Source organism: Marmota monax, unplaced genomic scaffold, assembly GCF_021218885.2.
Source record: "Marmota monax isolate L192 unplaced genomic scaffold, Marmota_monax_Labrador192_F-V1.1 WCK01_AAM20220418_F8-fsc00103, whole genome shotgun sequence".
NCBI lineage: Eukaryota > Metazoa > Chordata > Mammalia > Rodentia > Sciuridae > Marmota > Marmota monax.
Genome location: NW_026694286.1, coordinates 2,303,932 through 2,326,775, shown reverse-complemented (window position 1 = coordinate 2,326,775; position 22,844 = coordinate 2,303,932). Strand labels below are relative to the sequence as shown.

General features: G+C 37.3%; 1 protein-coding gene across 6 annotated transcripts in view; it reads left to right on the top strand.

Annotated features, from left to right (window-relative positions):
* Dlgap1 (DLG associated protein 1) overlaps positions 1–22,844 on the top strand; it is a 912,507-nt gene that overhangs the window by 274,389 nt on the left and 615,274 nt on the right. For 5 of the 6 annotated variants that reach the window (XM_058586411.1, XM_058586410.1, XM_058586409.1 and 2 more), the window contains exon 3: positions 19,603–19,711. The exons of the other annotated variant lie outside the window; for it this stretch is intronic. The gene's annotated coding sequence lies outside the window, so the exon portion shown is untranslated. The remainder of the gene's footprint in view (positions 1–19,602; positions 19,712–22,844) is intronic. 6 annotated transcript variants of the gene reach the window in all.

Here is a 22,844-nt window from a genome sequence, read left to right as displayed (position 1 = left end):
GCTTTTAAAATTGGAAAAATAAATGAAACTTCATGAAGAAAAAAAAGAGAGAAAGGGAATGGAGAAATTAAACAGTGTGTCCAGGCTATCTCAAGGCAGGTTTCAGGCCCTGATACTAGGACTAGAATTCCTAGGCAGGAAGTCCCTTCTTGGAGGGAAGGCTAGACTCTGGACTGGGATGGGGTGTCTAAGATTGAGATAACTGGGAGTGCTGTGTTTGGGGTCTACCCCAAGGCATCTAAGACTAGTGCCCTGGGAGTATTAGACTAAATGTATGGTTGACTCAAAGAAGACTAGAGGTGACTGTGAGAGTTGCATGAATCCTAAGTCTTAAGAGAATAATTTATTTGTAACTTTCAGCTTGGTTAAGTGAGTGAAAAGGAAGTCAGGCAGAGTTAGGGGTGCAGAAAGTAAAGTGAAATCCATGTCCATTTGAGACAGAATCTTCCTCTGTGGATACAAAAACTGAAGAGATTCTGGAAGCCAGGTAGACATGATGAGTGGTTCCAATGGGGTCTAATAATTGGGGAAAAGAAAGGAAAGTGACCATGTGCCTGAAATTGTCCTTTTGTTAGGGAGTGAACTCTCTGCAGCCATCACATAGCTCATGCTTCCACCAGGTCTGTTCACTTCATCTCTTGCCTTTCACCAGATTATAGGTTTTTCTGGCTCAAGATCCAACTTAATTTTCTGGCTCAAGATCCAACTTAATTTTGTTTTCCTCCTTTTGACTGAGACTTACTAGTTTCAAGTCCACACCTGAGGTACTCTGGCTTTGAATTTTAGTGGATAGAGCTCAGATTTGTCAGTTTTCAAATAGAAAACACAGAACATGAATTGGTTAAAATAGCAGATATCACAAATGTTTGAACCTCATCCAACTTCCAGTGCTCAATAAGGCCACATGCCAGGTAAACCCTAGGGAAAGAGACATTCCATGGCCACATCACCTCTACTTTGACTCATTGCAAACATATGGGCTTCTAGAGAAACCAGCATAGAATACCTACAGAAAGTCTATTATCTAGAAAAATCCTGGGGCTCTATGGAAACCTTGACTTCCATGCATGTTCAACCTAATATGATGGTACCTCCAATTATTGGGTGTATTCTCTTGGCTCTTGCAACTGATTTAACTCTACTGTCAGGGTCCCTGGACCCCTCAAGATGACATCATCTCTAAAACTAAGAAACTAGCTAGTGTTCACAAAAGCTGTTCCTTCCAAGAGTTAGACTATATTATAGTTATTGGCATCCACCTTTGATACACAATGGAAAAGAATCTAACCCACCCTACACTCTGGAAATGCCCAGTGATCAAATTCGTTCATGAAATATGCACCAAATATATGCAGTTTTTTAGCTCATAGGAAGGCAAAAATTTACAGATTTTTATTTAATGAAATTTTAAAATATTTATATTAATCAGGTAGTTCATTTTGGATCTTAACATTCTTCTAGTACTAATGAAGTAGATTCATAACTTCAGCAAAATTTCCTCTCAAAGGATCTTTTAAAAAAAACTGGAAGACCTTTTATCTGAGAAAAATAAATAAAGAATAGATTTTTCTCTAACATTGCAAGAAACACATCCGTCTGTATGAGAACAATTTAGGAAGTTTTAGCTTCAGAGTACTTGGCTTTGAATGTTCTAATCAGAATGTCTTTCAGCCTGTACTAGAACATTTACAGCTACTAAGGAATAGTATCATTTAACACATTCACTCTCCCAGTTTCTTTTGTTAAAGAAAAATGTCATGTATGACTTTAACATGGATTATGCTTTTTTCCAAGAATATTTCTTCTAATTTTTTGGTGGTGAAGCAGCTGCGGTTGCTATGCCATCAGCTCCGTTGCTATGGGGGATGCCTTGGGTGTTTGCCAGAAAATGATTGGTTATTTCAGCACCCTTATGTTCAGCAGTTGACATTTTCCTATGTTGAATCATGCTATTTTATTTTAATTTGATGGGTAGGCTCAATAATGTTGATCAGCTTTGAAAGAATTGAAATTACATATAAGAGCATCCATTATTTCTCTCTTTAGAAAACATTAATAATTCAAGTGGTATGCATAGAAAACATGCATGTATACAAGAGCATGTACTAAATGGTGAGATATATATATAGAAATTTGCCTGCGTACAAGACATGAGACTTTTAAATCATGAGATTCAGAGAAATAAAAAGGGACGAACATTGGCATTTAGGCAGTTATCTGAAACAGAGAAATTATTTCAAATTGAAGGTGGCCACATCCTGTTAACATCAATGACAACTGTCAAAATCAATATAAGAATTGCTATTTGCATTTCATTCTCCACAAATGCAGTTCTCTGCTTTCCTGTAGTTTAAAAGCAGTATCAAGATGTGTCTGGAATAAAGGTTTTCTGTCATTGGCTCCACTTTCTAATCTGTTATCTTTGCCTTTGTAATATGATAATGCTAATTGAGTGTTTCAGGTGGTTGGCAATGCAAAATTTGAAATTCTTTGAAAAGAAAAAGATAAATTCTTTTTTATAATGACTGAGGTCTTGATCTTCTGTACCTCAAGGGCCAGCAGAAATAACCTTTGGAAACCAAGATCCAGGAGCTCCTGTACCCTGGTTGCTTAGTCACTAATCTGTTAAAACAGGGTAAGACACAAGTTTGTAATTTTTCCAAATAAATATTCATAAGAGGGCTTATGGAAGGAATATAAGTAAGTTGGCTTAATACTGGAACATCAAGACTTTGCTACCTAGAAGCACATAATGGCTATATATTATAATGATTTTTTCCTACAGCATTTGTACTCTTTGATATTAGAGAACATTGGAAGCCAGGTTTATGAGCAAATGTGACATTTCTATAATACAATTTATTTTAGAAAGTAACTGAATCATTTCCTGGAAGTATTTATTCTCCAATGCTGAGTCAGTTTTTCATCGAAATAATTCCCCTCCTAGAAATAATACTTTGTCTTTAACAATTAAAGAGGTTTTATGTGTTTGGGTTGCAGAAAAAAAAATATTTAACATTATTTCAAGGGTTTGTTGTTCATATAGGACTGTTCTAACTAGTGATATTTATACACGCATCTAGATACAGATATTACACTCGAATAAAAAGTAAGTTTTTTCATTCTAGACAGAAAACAATAACTGAGGAGGACTTCAAAACAGAAATAATCCTCATGTTCAATTCATGAGGATATAGATGTTCACATATATGAATACATTTTCTCATATCAATACATAGTTAAATCTTAAATTGTGGCATGTTAAGGAGCAGAGCCGTGCAGTGAAGGTACAAGGGCAGAAGTCTGTGTATGTGGTTCTCAATCCACATCTCTCCATCCATCTTCACGCCACCACCAAAGGCAAGTAAATATACACATGTAAGACCTGAATGAATGCTAGTATTTTTCAATTATTTGCAAAATAATATGAATTATTATGTTTATGGAAAACATTTGGGAGGGCAGTAGGTAACTTTATTCTTTTACATAATTTGCTCTTATTTTCATCTTTAGAGTAGATTGTGCTATATAGTTCCATTCATCCTTCCCCCTCAGATTGGCTTCTCCCATATTGTTGTCTGATAACTGAAGCCAGACCTGGTGGGGCCCTGAAGGAGGCCTCCCCATCTCTTGTATTTCGGCTCCAGTTGGTCATCAAGTTCCATTAAACACTCCCAGGTCCCTTTCTTCATTCAGTCCAGAGAATTATTTCAGGCTTTATCTTATTTTTTGCTTGACCAGTACCATGGTTTCTTTTCATCTGGTCCCTATCTCCAGTCTCAGTCCTCTACAGGCATTTTTCAAAATAATAAGAAGAACAACAAAAAGTCTGCTTGCCCTCCTTCTTCTTTCATATGTCTGGTGGGCCTTTCATAATTTTAACATGTTCAAACCTAACATTTGAACTTTCCTAATACCTGAAACTTTCTTAACCTCACTCTTTTACATCAAAATAAATAATCCCATGGTGAATCCCACTTCTAAAGCTAAGAACCCAATAACACTGCCTGAGCATATGTGTAGAATCTTACCATCTTTTACACAAGAGGAGAAATGCTGTCTGTTTCCACTAATGCGGGGTAGCAAGAATGAGCAAATTCACAAACAAAAAGTAGAATAATGTTTCCTTGGGGATCTGATAGAAGTGGGGAATGTGGAGCTATAGCCAAATGGGTTCAGGGTTTTACTTTGGAATGGGGAAAGTTCTGGAAGTGGATAACAGTGATGAGTGGAGTGCACCGCACTGGGACTATAGTTTGTACCAGTGTTGCACACTTTATGATTAAATGGTCAATTTTACATTATTTATATTTTTTCACAGTAAAAACTTATTATCCAAAAAAGAATCCAAAATTCAAATCACAGAGTGACCTTATGATGAGTTGAGTATATATTGTATTAAAAATATAAATTATTCTATTGTTTTGTGTTATCTTTTAGGATTTCAATTTTCCCTGAAACTTAAATTTAAAAATCCAAAATTATTATTTGTGACTGAATATATTATTAATGATAGTTTATATACTGTTATGAAAATGAGGCTGAGAGATACCATGTACATTTTAATCAGTTTTCTCCAATGGTAACATCTTTTAAAAAACCATAGAGTCATATTACAGCCTTGTTACAGACACCAATAAAATCCACCAACCTTATTCAGATTTTCATAGTTTTACTTCTGTGTGTGTGTGTGTGTGTGTGTGCACGCATGCACCTGTGCACTATTATTCCATGTAGGGTCATAGATCCACCAATACGGTCAAAATTCAGAACAGCTCCATCACCACATGGACTTCATGAGGCAAACACCTCCCTTTACTGCTGTCCCTTCCTCTATCACCTGCTTCCCCCCGACCCTAGCAAGCACTGATCTGTTCTATCTCAATAATGCTGTCATATCAAAACAACATGTAAATGGAATACATAGAGAGTGTAACAATTTTAGGATTGACTTTTTTTCGCTTGGTGGCATAATTCCCTAGGGAGTCATCTAGATTGCTGGATCAATATTTCATTCCTTTATAATTTGTTTTGCAGAGTAAGATTCTATTACATTTTTACTTAACTCATCACCTCTTGTAGGCTTTTATATATATATATATATATATATATATATATATATATATATAGAGAGAGAGAGAGAGAGAGAGAGAGAGAGAGAGAGGATTTGGTATACAAATAAAGCTACTATAAACATAAAACAGGGGTTTTTTCCCATGCAAATATAAATTTTCAATTCTCTGGAATAAATGCAAAAGGATGCATTTTTTTCTCATTTCTGGAATAAATGTTCAAGATTGCTGAGTCATATGGTTGTTGTATGTTTAGTCTCATAAGAATCTGCCCAGGTGATTTCTAGAGTGACTAGAAGATTGCAAAATATTGTAATTACAGAATAAGCCTGGTAGAGTACTTTAAACTGCAGTGCTTTTGTTTTCCATCATTAAATAGCTTTAGGGTGGCTGTTTATATTCAGTCTAATAGCAAATGTAACCAGACTTTGTGACCAAGCACTCAATTTTATCACCTCATTTCTATAATTATTGGCAAAAGCAAGAGGTTGTCTATCGACTTGGAGGCAAATTTACATTTTATTACTAGGTCTCTGCCACTGGACATGTTGATATAAAATAAGATATTAAAAATCAGATATAAAAAGACTTTAGGTAGATCAATTCCAGAAAATTTTAACTGTAGTTTGGGGACTTCAGATTATTTACTTATAGTTATAATAGAGTCAGCTCAGCAGCTCTAGAAAATGATTTTTAATAGTCACAGAGTGAAAGATAATGTGTAAATGTTATTTAATTTGCCTAAATAAAATTAGTATCAGGAAAAAAGACTCTCCTCTTTTCTACATGACTTATATTTCATCCTTAAGCTCCTTGCAAACAGAGACCTTATCTTTTCCATCTCTCCACTGGTATCACATAACCTGTAGCAATCCTATTTATGAATCTCCATACTTCTTCCCAGTGTAATGATGGGGCTTTAATGATAGGTGCAAAACTGTAGATATTAGTCAGGGTCTTCCAGGGAGCCAGAACCAACAAGATAGAGAAGACAGATGGATGGATAGATGGAAAGATAGATAGATAGATAGATAGATAGATAGATAGATAGATAGATAAGGATTTTTTGAATTGGCTCACATGATTATGGAGGTTGAGAAGGACCATGCAGCCATCTTGCAAGCTGGAGACCTTTGGTTGTTGGTAGCATGTCTCAGCCCAAGTTCAAAGGCCCCAGAGCCAGAGAAACTGAAGGTATAACAATTCAAAGCAGAAGACCTGAAACCCCAGGTGGCTTCTGGTGTAATCCTGGAGTCTAGAGGTCAGAAATCCTGGAGTTCTGCAGTCCAAGGGCAATAGAAGAGAGTGTCCCAGCTCCAGGAGAGAGAGAAAAAAACTGCTGTTTTGACTACCAGCTGCTCAGCTGATTGGATGCTGCCCACCCACATTGAATTCCCCACCTAGTCCACTGACTCACACTCCAGTTTCCTCCAGAAACACTACACAGACAACATCCAGAAATTCTCATTTACTAGTTCTCTAGATAATCCTTAATTCAGTCAAGTTGATGCCTAAAATAATAAACTCTTCTGTCTGAGACATTATAGCTTTGTATCATACTTATTTCAAGACAGTGCTCCTGATCACTTTTTTTCTAACAGTAAGTAAATTCAAGGTAACTTAAACTCATTACACATTTTATCATTTGACAATTGGTTATATTTTCACATTGTAATACCAGGACAGAAGGCTCCAGGAGGACAGGATTTTTTTTTTCCTTTTTGTCTACTATCCTGTCTCCAGTACCTGGGAAACTGTCGGACACAGAGTAGCCATGCAATATTTATTGTGTAAATTGGTATTTTTAACACTGTGAAAAAAAGTTTGCTTGGAAATCTGGGGAATGGAACCACCGTTTGACCCAGCTATCCCTCTCCTCAGACATATATGCCCAAAGGAATTAAAAACGGCATACTACAGGGACACAGCCACATCAATGTTTATAGCTGCATAATTCACAATGGCTAAACTGTGGAGCCAACCTAGATGCCCTTCAGTGGATGAATGGATTAAAAAAATGTGGGATATATACACAATGGAATTTACTCAGCAATAAAAGAGAATAAAATCATGGCATTTGCAGGTAAATGGAAGGCATTGGAGAAGATAATACTAAGTAGAGTTAGCCAATCCCAAAAAAACAAATGCCAAATGTTTTCTTTGATACAAGGAGGCTCACTCATTGTGGGGTAGGGAGGGGGAGCATGGGAAGAATAGATGAATTCTAGATAGGGAAGAGGGGTGGGAGGGAAAGGGAGTAGCAAGGGGTTAGCAAGCAAAGTACATGTATGAAGACATGAATTGGGTGTCAACCTACTTTATATACAAACAGAGATATGAAAAATTGTGGTATATATGTGTAATAAGAATTGTAATGCATTCTGCTATCATTTTTTATATGATTGTATAGAATGCCTTTTTGTGTGTGGGGTAAGGACACCAGATTTAATATGAAGATGTCTCAATGATTGTCCAAGCTCTGCTGGGATGAATTTTCTATTTGTGTAGGACTTTGCTACATGTACACCACTTAAATTCTCTGTGCCTTTCTTACCTTTAAAATGAAGAAATTTGTCTGATGAATGATAAAGTTCAGTTTGTGTTTAAAAATGTTTGATTCACTGGTGATTACACTTGGGAAATGGCTAGCTGGGAAGGGTGATACAGTTTGTGGTCAGGGAACCAGTATTGCCAACTGGCAAATCAAGGTTTGGAAATAAGACTATGTTCTCATTGGCAACTGAATGTTTGGCTCTAACAATTACACTAGTCACCAACTTGATTAAAAATATAATAAGGCTCTTTTATACTTTGGCACAGAAAATTGACTTTGAAGAATAAGGACATCTAAATCTGATACAAAAGAAAGACGTGTTAACATAATGATAAAAAGAAGGAGATTAAATCCTGGCTCTGAGATTTTTCACTAAGACTTTGGCCAAATAATATCTTTGTTCTCCAATTTTAGCATCTAGGAAATGGATGTTGATAATAATATCTAGATGAAGCAATTCATTTAAAGATCCTGGAACATAGTAAGCTCTGATAATTTCTATCTAGATTGATATGTGTCTTGGGGAAAACACCAAGAATCGACATGGAGACCAGCCTGTATCTGTCTGTATCTTGGAACCTCTACTTACCAGATATAATAATTAGGTCAGTTTCTTAACATCTCTGCATCACAGTCTCCTCTTCTATAAAATGGCAATAATAACAGCTCCTATTTCATAGGGTGATTGCAGAATATACAGGAAATAATCCATGTAATATTCTCACAACAATATCTGGCATATAGTAAATTCAATATATGTAGCTTTTCCTGTTATGTGCATTAAGCTCCAGTGTGGAGGGAATTGATAGAGATACAGAAGGTGGGTCAGTCCAAATTTAGAGAGAGCAATGGGATTCATCTTTTAGGCTGCATAGCTTCTGATAGTCTATTGGGTCTCTTAAAATTTTTATTTTAGAAAACTATGTGAAATCGTACTGAAACCTTTGAGATTTTAGGGGGAAATGACTTTCAAACTGTAAGATATTGAATGATTCCCTACTTAAGGCATTGAAAATTAATATCAGTCTTCAAATGAAGATATAAGGATAGGGGTTGGAGATGTGGCTTAAGTGGTAGCGCACTCACCTGGCATGTATGAGGCACTGGGTTCGATCCTCAGCACCACATAAAAATAAAATAAAGAAATTATGTCCACCTAAAACTAAAAAATAAATATTAAAAAAAGATATAAGGATAGGATGGAAGTACACAGGTAAAAAAATAAAAACAGTAAAATGAAGGCTCAGTTTCCAACTAGCACTACACATTTTAAAGTGCATTTTAATTTTGGCAAGCTTTAAAGAAACAGGAAATAAACTTAACACATTTCATGACTGAGAGGCCCTTTTCAATTAGGGGAAAATGTTCGCTTACATTGAACACACATTATTTCATTTAAATTAAAAGTATAATTGTTCAAAAATAAGTGACCACCTGTTCTGTCAAGGGAGTAGGGATAAAAGGGGGCTTCTTAGCAGAGAGTAATATAAAATATTTTTCCCTTAAAAACATTGTTTCTTACACATAATTAAGTTCATTTAGGCTTAACAAGTGTTTTTAAGGCTTTATTGAGGTTTGATTGGTTTATAAAATGATTTACATACTTAATGGATCTGATTTGATGAATTTGGACACATGCTTTTTAAAAATATGAATATCTCTTGAGAGTTCAGGTAGCTCTACTTTTCACACTTGAGAGTAAATTGCTTTTATCATGACTTTTCTCTCTTCTCCAACTGAGTATTTGACCTTCAGGGCAGTGGAGTTTCAAAAGTAATATTAAGTTAAATTAGAAGTTAAATTGAATTAAAAGCTGGGGGACTTTTGAGCAGGTTTGAGTTGAATTAGCAACTTTGGTCAGATGTCCACGGAATCATTTGGGAGACAGCAAAAACACACTCAGGGAAACATAGACTAAATTAATCTAGTTTTCTGTTGTACTAGGACTTTCAGAAGATGGTGATCTATTTCCAAAATCCTATATAATGCTTAGTACTATATAATACTTAGTCTATATGTTAATAATGCTTGAAGGGCTTGCTAGAGTCTGCACCCGTTCATTACAACAGGGTGAATGCAAATGGGTACAGAATTTGCAGGGCCCCAGGGAACAATGAAAATGCAGGTCCCTTTTCAGAAAGGATCATTAAAAATACTAGAAAAGAAAAACACAGTATTTCCTTTCTTTCACCATCTCTCTCTTGACATATCCGAGTGATTTTTATTTGCTAGTTAATGTTGTTGCAAGTAAAAAAGAAGAAAGAGAACCCAAAGCACAAATTATTGGCATGAATTTTACCATCCAGCTTTATATTGCACAATGGAAATATAAGCATAAATAACTTGCATGCAAAAATCACCAAACATTTCACAATTCAAATTTTGTAGATCATATTTATATGTGTCATTCTGACCAGCGCAGTGAAAAATGCCACACAAAACTCTCAACTAACTACCAACACGGTCTCCTTTACTTCACTGATGAGTAGGGAAGGACTGCATGAAAAAGAACCATGGATTGCTCTTTCTTTTATTCTTTTTCCTGTATCATCTTTTTCAACCCAAGTGGTTGGCTAAACCAGGGAAATAAAACAAGGATGAACATTTATGATAGGTATGTGTTTCTTAGAACACCATCCCCTCCTTGCCAGTTTTGAAGGAAGTTCTGGTTCCAATGAAGGTGTGCAGCTCCCCAGTTAGACATAGACAGAGCACACTTAACTCTTTGTTCTTATGTTGAATCTCACTGAATGCCTTTAAATGGTGTGTCCATCAAAATGCACCATCATGAACACCATGTGCAGATGAGGCCATAAGGAGTAGCCACAGACATGCATGTTGTGTAGCTACCCCTGGCTCCCTGCATGCTCACTGCCCCACTGGACACATCCTCAAAACAATGGTGTACATTAAACAAAGAACAGTGCCTCCCTAAGCATGAACCCTTTACAGCTGCGCTGGTTACTCATCCATGAACCCAGACTTGCCTTTTCTTACATGCAAAAGAAAGTGGTAACTTACTAGTTCTCTTTTTCTTATTACATGATTTAACACTACCTCAGACAGATGGGAAGTCACAGGATTGTTCTGAAGTTTATTTTTGTTATGGTTTGTATGTGAGGTGTCTCCCAAAAGCTCACATAGGAGACAATGCAAAAAGGTTCAAAGGGAAAATAATTGGGTTGTGAGAGCCTTAAACTAGTTACTGAATTGGGCTGGGGTTATGGCTCAGCGGTAGACCACTTGCCTACTATGTGTGAAGCACTGGGTTCGATTCTCAGCAGCACATATAAATAAATAAATAAAGGTTCATCAACATCTAAAAATATATTTTAAAAATCTACTTAGTGAATTAATCACCTGATGGGATTAGCTGAATGGTAACTGAAGGCAGGTGTGAGTTGGCTGGAGAAGGTGGGCATTGGGGGTGTGGCTTTGGGCTATATATTTGTATCTGGCAAGTGATAATCTCTCTCTGCTCTCTGATCATCCTGGGAGCCACTTCCCTCTGCCACACTCTTCTGCCATGAGGTTCTGCCTCACCTCGAGCCCCAAGGAATGGAGCCAGCCTTCTCTGGACTGAGATCTCTGAAACCATGAGCCCCCAAATATACTCTTCCTCCTCTACAATTTTTCTGGTTGGGTCTTTTAGTCCCAGCAGCAAAATAACTGGCTAAAATAATTTTACTCCAAGAACTGCCAGCCTGAGGGGGCCAGCATGAGGGGCTGGCAGCTCCTTTAACATTGTCTTCAAGCAGACGTAATGATTTATGGATTTTGTTGTAAATAGTAAGTAAAAGTTCAGATAAAACATGAGATTCCAAATGAATGATGCTGCTCATTAAGTAAAAGCGATACTTGGGGTAAAACTTTAAAATATTGGAACAGAAGGACAGCTCTGCTGAGAGTGGAAGGCCTGGGGGCCTGTCCTGGCTTTCTGTTGGCCGTGATCTCAGAAAAGCCCTTTCTGGTGCCCATGACACTCCTCTGTAAAATGGAGTTTGAATATAGATGGTTTCCAATTGGAGATTTTTCTCATCAAAGAGGCATTTATAAATCTAGGAATCTGTTTTAAAGATACAATAGTAGAATTTAAAAATCCTTGCTAGAATTTCCAGGGGTCCTCAGCTCACCTCTGACCAATGTACTTCCTCGGCTCTACACTTGGACTTAGGGTTTAAATGATCTTCTTTCCCACATCTCTGCATCTTCTTCATCCCAAAGGGTTACCGATCATTACTAAAGGGCACATAAGTTAGGACTAGAGAGTAAAATTAAAAAAAAAAAAGATAACTACTACCCCCCCCCCCCCCGTGGATCCAGGGATGTCTGAGAGAAAGTCCAGTAACTTTTTAGATTCCTAGATTTATTTCTGTTCTGTTTTCATTTTAAATTTAGATCTTTCAGTTCTTGTCCAAACTAAAATTTACCTAGCTATCTGAAAATTCTATTTTATGACTTACTTGGTACTGTTATTATTTTATCAGATTTTCCCCCTATATTTTAAAAAGAACTGAGAAAATATAAAGCATGATTTTTTTATTAGGTCTTGCAGAAAATTGATTTTTTTCACAGAAAGATGGGTTCAATCTTATTATGCAGTCAATAGAAAAATAAGTATTTTAAAATTCAGGAAACAGAAGAGAATTAAAATATGTTGAATTCATGTTATGCACCAGTTACTGCCCTTTACATATATTATTTGGTTTAACCCCTACAAAAATCATCTGTGGCTGGTAAAAATAAGATTACCACCAGTTCCCTCTGCTCTGCAGAATGGTTTTAATGCAAACCCAGCCTGGACCTCTCTCCCTCATTCCAGTGTTGCATTTCTGTGTGTGTTGGCCTTTCATCACTATGACCAAAATACCTGACAAGAACAACTTGCAGAGGGAAAAATTTATTTCAGCTTATGGTTTCAGAGATTCAGCCCATGGTTGGTCGATTACATTACTAGGGCCCAAGATGATTCAGAACATCATGGTGGAACATGATAGAAGAGAGCTGCTTACCTCATTGAGGTGGCCAGAAAAGATAGATAGATAGATAGATAGATAGATAGATAGATAGATAGATAGATAGAAGAGAGGAGAACCAGGGACACAAGAGACAGTTCCCAAAAGCCTACCCTCAGCAACCCACTTCCTTTAACACCTGGCACAGCAGTCTTTTCAAATTTTCAATTCATAGGATGGATTAACCCACTGATTCGGTCATAGATTTCATGATCCAATCATTTCACCCCTGAACATTCCTACATTAATGCACCCTTATATCCAAACCATATACAAACCATAGCAATATCCAACCATCCATGTGACGAGCCACTTGACACGGACATCTCAAAGTCAACATGGCCAAATTGATCTCATCATCTTTTCCCTTAAGCTGATCTACCATAGCTTTTCTCATCTCAAATCACGGCAAGGTTGCTTAGGCTAAAAACCTTGGGGTCATCCTTGTCTCCTTTCTTCTCACCTTTGTCACACAATTCATCAGGAGATCCTGTCAGCTGGATCCTGTCAACTGTTTCACATTGAGTCCAACATGGAGTCACTCACTCCCAATGGAGCTGACGCTACCTCTCCCAGATAATCAATGAGGTTTCCAGCTACTTCTGTTTTGACCTCCCTTTGTTCTGGTCCCAGCCAATAGCCAAGGTGAACCATTGAAACAAAATCCATGTCAGTCGTGATCTCAGATTCCTGAGATGGCCTCCCATTTTACTCTCAGAGTGAAAACAAAAAGCCGTGAGCCACCCCCTTCTTCCACTTCCCCGTCATTCCCCCCCACCACAGGACCATTCTCCCATCTAATTGTCCTCCCTCACTTCACTCCATCCTTGATGACTTCCTTGAAATTCCAAGACCAACCAGGTATACTCCCACTGTAGGCCTTGATCCCAGCAGGTCCCTCCTCCTGGAACATCCCATTCTTGCAGATGACCAACTGTCTCCAATACTTCAAGCTTTGGGTCAAATTTCACTTCTTAATGAAATCCTGTATGAGTCCACTTTCTGTTGCTCTAGCAAAATATCTAAGAGTGGGTACAGGAATAAAGAAAAGAAACTTAGAAGTAAAGCTCACAGCATTGGAAACTCCAAGGGCATGACACCAGCATTAGCTTGGTTCTGGTGAGGACCTGATGGAAGATTACAAGACAATGGCAGACCTGTGTGCAAGATCAAGAATCACAGGGTGAGACACGAAGCCAGAGAGAGGGGAGAGGCCAGTCCTGCTCTTTATAACAACCTTTTCATGAGCATTAGCTAGAGTCCCAAGGGAACTTTATTAATTACTTTTGACTTCGGTGCCCCCAATGACAAATGGGCTTTCAGGAGGCTCCACTTCTCAAAGGCCCCACCACCTCTTAACATCACCACAGTGGTTGGCAAGGATGTGGGGAAATAGGTACACTCATACACTGCTGGTGGGACTGCAGGTTGGTGCAGCTAATATGGAAAGTGGTATGGAGAATCCTTGGAAAACTGGGAATGGAACCACCATTTGACCCAGCTATCCCTCTCCTCAGTCTATAACCATAGGTCTTAAAAACAGCATACTACAGGGACACAGCCACATCAGTGTTTATAGCAGCACAATTCACAATAGCAAAACCATGGAACCAACATAGATGCCCTTCAGTACCTAAAAAAAAATGTGGCATATATACACAATGGAATATTACTCAGCAATAAAAGAGAATAAAATCATGGCGTTTGCAGGTAAATGGATGGCATTAGAGAAGATAATGTTAAGTGAAGTTAGCCAATCCCCCCCAAAACAAATGCTGAATGTTTTCTCTGATATAAGGAGGCTGATTTATAGTGGGGTAGGGAGGGGGAGCATGGGAGAAATAGACGAACTCTAGATAGAGAAGAAGAGTGGGAGGAAAAGGGAGGGGGCAGGGGGTTAGCAAGGATGGTGGAATGTGATGGACATCATTATCCAAAGTACATGTATGAAGACATGAATTGGTGTCAACATACTTTATATACAACCAGAGATATGAAAAATTGTGCTGTATATGTGTAATAAGAATTGTAATGCATTCTGCTGTCATTTATTTAAAAAAAAATCAATTAAAAATATTTTTTAAAAAATCACCACAATGGGTACCAAGTTTCCAACATGTGATACCTTTGGCAAAAACATTCAAACCATATCCAGACCCTAGCAGGCCCTCCACTTTCTCATACATTTCCAATCCATGCACTTCTGATACCCTTTACCTTGATCTATTTTTTGACATCCACAGCATATTTTACCTTCTGTTATATACTCTATAGTTTACTGCTTCACCATGTTTACTATTTTCTGTTGACTCATCTACACCAGAATGAAATATTAGTTGATATATTCCCCCACTTTTGTATGATGCTTGGCATATTATAGGTGCTAAACAGATCTTTTTGGAATGATGAGATGAATAAGTAAGTGAGGAAATGAGTATTCCTCATACTCACCTAAGATTAGTCAAGAGATATTTTACAAATAAGGTCATTGAAACTCAAGGAAGCTAGGTAACATCAACATGTCAGAAATCCTCTAAGAGCTAAAATGAAAAGAGAATCCTCTGAACCGGATCTTTTCTACTTTATCACACATCATCACATGTACTTTGTAAAAATATAAGTATTCCATCAAATGCTATGCATTTATAATGTTTATTTCCCTTTCGTCATGCTCTTAGTCAATAGTTTTTCTTTTTTTTAATACACGACAGCAGAATGCATTACAATTCTTATTACACATATAGAGTACAACTTTTCATATCTTTATATATAGAGTATGTTCACACCAATTCATGTCTTTATTCATGTACTTTGCTTTTATTCATTAGAATTCTTATTATACATATATGCCACAATTTTTCATATCTCTGTTTATATATAAAGTACATGTATGAAAGACACCCAATTCCTGTCTTCATACATGTACTTTGGACAATAATGTCCATCACATTCCACCATCCTTGCTAATCCCCTGCCCCCTCCCTTTCCCTACCCCCCTCTTCCCTATCTAGAATTCATCTATTCCTCCCATGCTCCCCCTCCCTACCCCACAATGAGTCAGCCTCCTGGTTACCTACACCGTCCTGAGGGCAGAATAGCCAATAGATTTTCAATGAACCTCTTAGAACACTGTAACTCAAATGACTGTATTGTAGAATAACACACTTAAAATAAATGATATGAGATGTATTTGTTTGGACTCTGACCGCAGAGTTATAGAAACAAACAAATTTGAGCTAGCTCAAGTCAAAAAATTAATTTAAAAATAAATAATTAAAGGGTTATTGATCTCCTGGAAGCCACACAAAAAAAGGAAAGATAAATGAGTGGGAACAGGAGGCAGATTATTTTAAATAGTTTCCACTCTACTTTCCATACGTCTTTTTCATCCTTTCTCTACAGTTTACAAATATTTGCTCCCTGTGTCTGTAGGAGACAAGGAGAAGATGCTCCATCCATCACTCTTTAAACCTGAGCAAGGCTGCGGTTTGCTTGTCCTTAAGTTTTGAGCCCTGTTTAGGTAAAATCTTTCTCCTGATCCAATCAACAATAGCCAGGAATGAGGACTCAGTGTGTAAATGATGATAGAGGACACTTTGCTGATAGGGGGATGGGGAGAGCAGGGTACACCCCAGAGAAATCAGCTCAGCACACAACCCAAAAGTGGTTGACCGTAGAATAAGACAGTAGAAGAGAGAAAGCACACTATTCTGTCGAACAAGCTAAGTTGAAATTCCTATTTCTTATCTTTTATCTGTGTAAGTTCAAGGTCGTTACTGATGAGAAAGCCTATGTGACTCTTCTCATACTCAAATAATTATTGTCCTTTTGCTCTCATTTTTTTCTCCACTATGGGGGCTAATTACTGTTACTTAATAATAGGAAAGACCAGAGAGAAAAAAAAACAGAAAACGGAGAGTTGGGGTCAGGAAGAGGAGAGAGAATATCAGAGAGCCAGGAGTTCTGCATTATAATCTCACTTCTGTCACTGGGAAACAAATGCCTTGGGCAAGTTCATTCTCTGATCTCTGTTGTCTTGATTGTCCAGTGAGGAATGACAATCAATAGCTTTCCAAACTAGCATGATCAGTGTAATGAGCTGGGAGCATTTTCAAAATGCAGATTCCCCTGACTTACCCACGAATATTCTGATTTATAAGACTTTGCATAACCCAGTGTTATGATTTGGATATGAGGTATTCCCCAAAACTCCTGTGTTGATTTAGGAATACTCAGAGGTGAAATTATTAGATTCTTGGAGCTGTAACCTTATCAGTCCATCCTAGTTAGAATGGACTGGGTAGTAATGTAAGTAGGTGGGATGTGTCTACAGGAGGTGGGTCACGGGGGGATGTGCTCTGGAAGAGTTCATTTTTTTCCTGGAAGGTCTCCTCCCCTCCCCTCATCCCCCCACCCACCCTGCTTCCTGGCCACCATAAACAAAGCAGTGCTCCTCCACCACACCCTTTCACCAGGATGCTCTGCCTCAACTCAGGCTCAGAGCACCGGAGTCATCTGACCATGGACTGAACCTCTGAAACTATGAGCCAAAAGAAACTTCCCTCCTCTAAGTTGTTCTTATTAGGTATCTTGGTCATAGTGATGAAAACCTAACCAACACCAGGTGTGATAGCAGACATCTGTACTCCCAGCTACTCAGGAGGCTGAGGCAGGAGGATTATTTGGAGCCAACCTAGACAACATAGAAAGAAAGACTCTGTCTCCAAAAACAGTACACACACACACACACATACACACACACACAGAGAGATATTACATGAAGCTCTCTATTTTGTACTTCCAAGCAGCTTTCTGGATGATTATGATGACCAACTATATATGGAAACCACAAGACTAGAAGATATTTAAGGCCGCATTTAGTGTTTAAAATATTCGTTTGCCTAATAATCATCTCACTTAGAAGATACTCTGATTGTAATTAAATTTATTTCTTACTTATGCTTAATTGTCATCTTCAGGAGTTACCTAATATTTCCATTTTGTTTTTACTGAAACGTAAGAACACTATTTAGCACAAAATAGATTCTCAATAAACATTTATGAGGGCTGGGGTTGCGGCTCAGCAGTAGAGCGCTCACCTAGCACATGCAAGGTTCTGGGTTCAATCCTCAGCACCACATAAAAGTAAATTAAGAAGAAGAAGAAGAAGAAGAAGAAGAAGAAGAAGAAGAAGAAGAAGAAGAAGAAAAAGAAGTAAATAAATAAAATAAAGGTTAAAAAAGAAAAAATAGATGCAGTCATTGCCTTTTCAAACAAAATAAGCTTTTATGTATGGATAAGTAGTTAGTTCTATATGTTTTCCAAATGAACTCTCATATATTATCCCTTGAGTATCTTTGTCCTCACAAATATGGGAAAGGAATTCCTTTTGGATTCTGTCCAGTTTACTGGAACATTCAGAACACCTAATGTGATAATAGTATATAAATCAAAGTTCATAATCTCTAAATTATTCCTGAAAGTTTATGATGGTGGAATATCATTTTAAAGCATAGATAAATCAGATTTATGTGAAAGTGTAATATTGTCAATGCGCTTTGTTAAGTGCTGTGCAGATTCGTGATGCTGTTGTGTTACTATTTTTGCATTTCTCCATCCACAGCATTCTAATATCTCTGAGCTTTATCAGTATCAAAATAGTGCTTTAAATTGTTCTGCAGAGGATTTTACTGGTGCTGAAATTTTTGAATGTCCAGTATGTTTTTAGGAAACTAAAGGTCTTGGTTTCTAAAGGCCTGGATTTCTAGACATCGTACCTGTGCCTACCAACTATACAAAACTGATCAAGCCAAGTCACATCCCCTCAAATTTCTCTTCTATATTATGAGTTCTACATTCTTTTAGACACTATATTTTCTCTTTTTTACAGTACTGGGAATTGAACTCACTCTATCACTAACCTATATCCCCAGCCCTTTTTAATTTTTTTATTTTAAAACAGTCTTGCTAAATTGCCCAGACCAGCCTTAAACACGCGATCCTCCTGCCTGAGACTCCCAAGTCACTGAGATTATAGGCATGCCTCACTGCCCCCAGCCCTGCATTGTAATTCTCACAAATAATTAAGAGGTTAAAAAATTGAAATTGGTATTCTCATTTCTGAATCTGATTACATCTCTGCTGATCACTTAGATTCACCATTTTTCTCATTCTCTTCTGAGAATATTTTTATATGCTTCCTTGGTCCACAAAATTATATTGCTGAAAAAAAATAGAAGCAGATCTCTATAGACTCCTACATTTTCCAACACCAGATCATGTGTGTGTATGACACCAGTCCTTTTCTCTGACCTTTCAGAAAGGAAAATCACAGCTCAACATATAGCATGTGATGTGATCTGAAATGCTTTCCTCTCCCACTACTTTGGGCCCAGGTATGGGTTCCATTTTGTCTCTTTCCTATGAAAGCATCATTAATAATTAGGAGTAATGGTTTGGCTTGGGTATCAGGAAGCCCACAGAAGCATATCTGGGATTACCGTACCATGATTGGATCCTTCTTTGATGTTGAAAGAATCACCCTAGAAAGAACGATATTTTTAGTCCTTTTACAGTCATGGTGATTTAGTTGCAGTGGTGATAAAACAAATAATGCACAGAATATGAATACAATCTTGTATTTATGCTGAATATTATAAAAATCGTATCATTGATGTTTGTATTTTATTGCTTTTGAAATAGTAGTAGTAGAAAGATATTTTGTGAATATCAAACATTTATTACAGTGACTTTTTAGATTTTTTGTGGTTGATTTTATTTTCTGAAAAATATAAAAATATAAAATATGGCATCATGTAATAACAGCTGCCGTGTAAATTTTCTATGCAACTCATTACTCATCATTGAATTTAATGTCTGCTAATGTAATTCTTGTGAGACCATTCTTAACTTTATTTCCAGGTTAGTCATTATATGTAATCATTGCATTGTTATCTTTCAGATTATTTGAATAAAACATACCAAAAGTGACATCAGATTAAAAAAAAATCCTGCACTTTGGATCTTTTTCTGCTTTGGAAGCAAGAAAAATGGAAAATTAATAAACAAAGGTAAAACATTCCTTTTTCCCTTATATAACACATTTTACTGCTTTCTCATCAGTCATTTCTTTCTTTGGGGAAAAAAACTAAAAAAAGTAGGTGGTGTTTTTTGAACAAAAATATTTCTACGTTGGAATTCCACACATATTACAGGTTGCTGAGCTTAAAGTTTGTTTTTTTTTATTTTTTTAAAAACTCCTTGGTTACATGCATGGACTCTGGACCTGATGTAGTTTGTGTGTTTAATCTCTGTTACTGTTGCTAACCTAGAATAACATATCAGTCAAATGCCATTTTCATGAATCTGTGAACCGAACTATTATATGTTATGTTAGGCACAGAATTATGAAAGTAGAAAATATAATATCTGCTTTATTTATATATTTATTGATTAGCATGTTGTACAGAATTTGCAAACAGACATGCTCACCATGATCTAAATATGTTAAGGAAGACAATGGAAACACTGGAGTCCATGCTTCAATCTCCACTCATGGAAGGGGAAGAAGAGCAAGTATTAACCATGTAGAAAAAAAGATAGTACAAAAATGACATCACATCAGAAGGGAACTGATAATGCAGAATACATTGATACGTTATTGTCTTTGGGTTACTTGTCCACCAGTCAATGACTTGAATATAGCCGTGTAATGGGACGCTGATCCCAAACATAAAGGTTTTGAAGCAAGAAAAGTGAGTCAGTAAAGAAGCACAGGTCAAAATATGGGTACATGAATAAGTCCACCATTGTGGACCCTGGGAATTTGGTTCCTAGTAGGCTTCCCAAGATGGGTATAGATACTTTCTGGAATTTCTGCCTGGAGGAGGTGCTACAAGAGTTTTATACACTGACTCTTTCCTGCTGGTTGTGAATGGCCATCAGAGGCATGAGTTTCCCAATCTAGAGTGCTCTGCTGCCACATGATGCAGGAAGCACATACCCAGTTGTCCCTTGAGGTGGACACTAGGAAGACAAGGATAATCCAAGCAGGCATAGGAATATCTGTCCCTACAGCGATGGGCTACAATCACAAGTGGGCCCAGGGACTTGAGGCAGACAACAACTGGTAAATGTTATGGTTCCTTTTACTTTATTTTAAAACATAGCATTTTCTTCCTAAGTTAAATACCTCCATAAAGAACATTTTTGTGTGTTTTAAAGTTATACCCAAGTGTCATGGAACCAGAGTAAATTCTGTCTCAAAAGTATCTCTTTCATCAATAAATTTTCTCTGTTCAGAATGAGACATGCATCTTGGTTCACAAGTATATTTTTTAAATTATATAATAAGATTTGAAGTATGGTAAACATTTTGGAATAGTTAGAAATACTATAACAAAATTTCACAGTACCAGTATTTATTAGTCACTGTCTATTGTTTCATATACAAGAAAGTGTCTGTGGATAGATCTTAAAGCAGTACCATGGTATTTCCTATGTGGAAACTATAAGAAAAGAACTGAATGAAGGAAATAAAGAGAAAAGAGAGGCAGCTCAACAGGAACATAGGTTCATTAGAGACAAACCTGCGGAGGGAAGGCCCACTGAAGACTTAGACCTGTCTTATCCTTACAGCCTAGGGAAGTTGTAAGGGATGAGGAAGTTGGGGAATTTTTGCAGTTAGGCCATTGCTAGGGGGTCATCAGAAAAGGGTCCTTGGGTTTGTCAGAGAAGGGTCCTTGTAATTGTCACCTCTCTTCTTTGAGGCAGTCACTGTACCTTGTCCAACCAGGTGTTTTTCAGGATTTCAGTCTCAGATAAAATTTTCCCTTCTTTGTATGACAATGGAGTCTGGGGATTAGGTCAGGCTGAGTCAGAGTGACTGTGAGGTGACTGTTGTGCTAGGATAGAGGAGATATTTCAAAATGGCGCTGCCTGTGTCAAATTCTTCTGATCATAAACAACCCTGTAGGCCATGGCATTATTTTTGTGAAAAGCATGACTGACATTGAGTCTAGTTGACATAATGTTAGACGGATGGATGGTCAGCTAGCAAAACAGTACCTTAGAGTGAATCAAAGTATGCTTTTTTTTGTTTTTTGGCTTTAGGTTTTTTATTTCTGTGTGAGAACATTAACAGATTAAAGTTGGGGGTAGGCTGTTTTGACCTAAAACATCACATATTCAGAAGAACAATATTATCTGTGAACTCTAAGCAGCATCTATTAAAAATAAAACAGACATCAACAAACATCTGAACTAATACATATTAGCATGCAATTTTCTAGTAAAAGAAATGAAATTGGAGGGGGAGCAGAAAATGGTAGAGCAGGGAAACAGGGAGGTTATGGCAGATGGCAAGATGGAAATACCAAAAAAGTGGACACAATCAAACCATAGGGTAAAGACAAACCATATTCTGAGCACAGAATGCTCACTGGGTGAATGACCCATCAATTTGAGACATGATGAATTCCAGAATCACCAACAAAGGGTGAATTTACTGTGTCTTCTCACTTTAACAGTATAATCGCCTCTTTAATTGGCTTCTCTTTGTCTCCAGAGTCGACCTGGACAAGAGCTAGGATCATGTCTGCTTTTTGCTCAGAAAGTATTCTCAGATTTAACCAATTCATTGTTGTCCAAACTCCTAAACCAGATACTCAAAGCCTGCCACTCAAGTTTTCTAACATTTCTTATCCTTGACTTCACTTACAAGTAGCCTATCCCATTGTCTAGAAATGTCATCTCCGTGATTTATCAAGCTTTCAATTGATTTTGTGGATTTATGATTCTCAAACACGATTGGATCTAAGATCAGGTCCAAGAATTTGTGTTTCTGTCAAGTTCTCAGGTGATGCTGATCTTGCTGGTCCAAAGACTTGACTTGGAGAATCACACTGTACAAAAAATTATCCCCACTGGCACTATAATGTCTGCATTACAGTTGGAATCAAAGAGAGTACAATAAAAGACGTCCTTACCAGCATCACCGTCGTGGGGAGTTGTGTTAGTTTACAAATGGGATCTGTGTCTGATAGTCAAAAACCATCTTAATATCATAAAATTCCCAACAATAAGATTTTTGATACATTTTTATATCTCCCACTGCATTAAAGAGTTTGGCGATCCATAAATATTTGTTGAGTGGATGAATAGGTGGAGGGGGGCTTGGGAGTGAAAGAAATATGGACAGGTTTA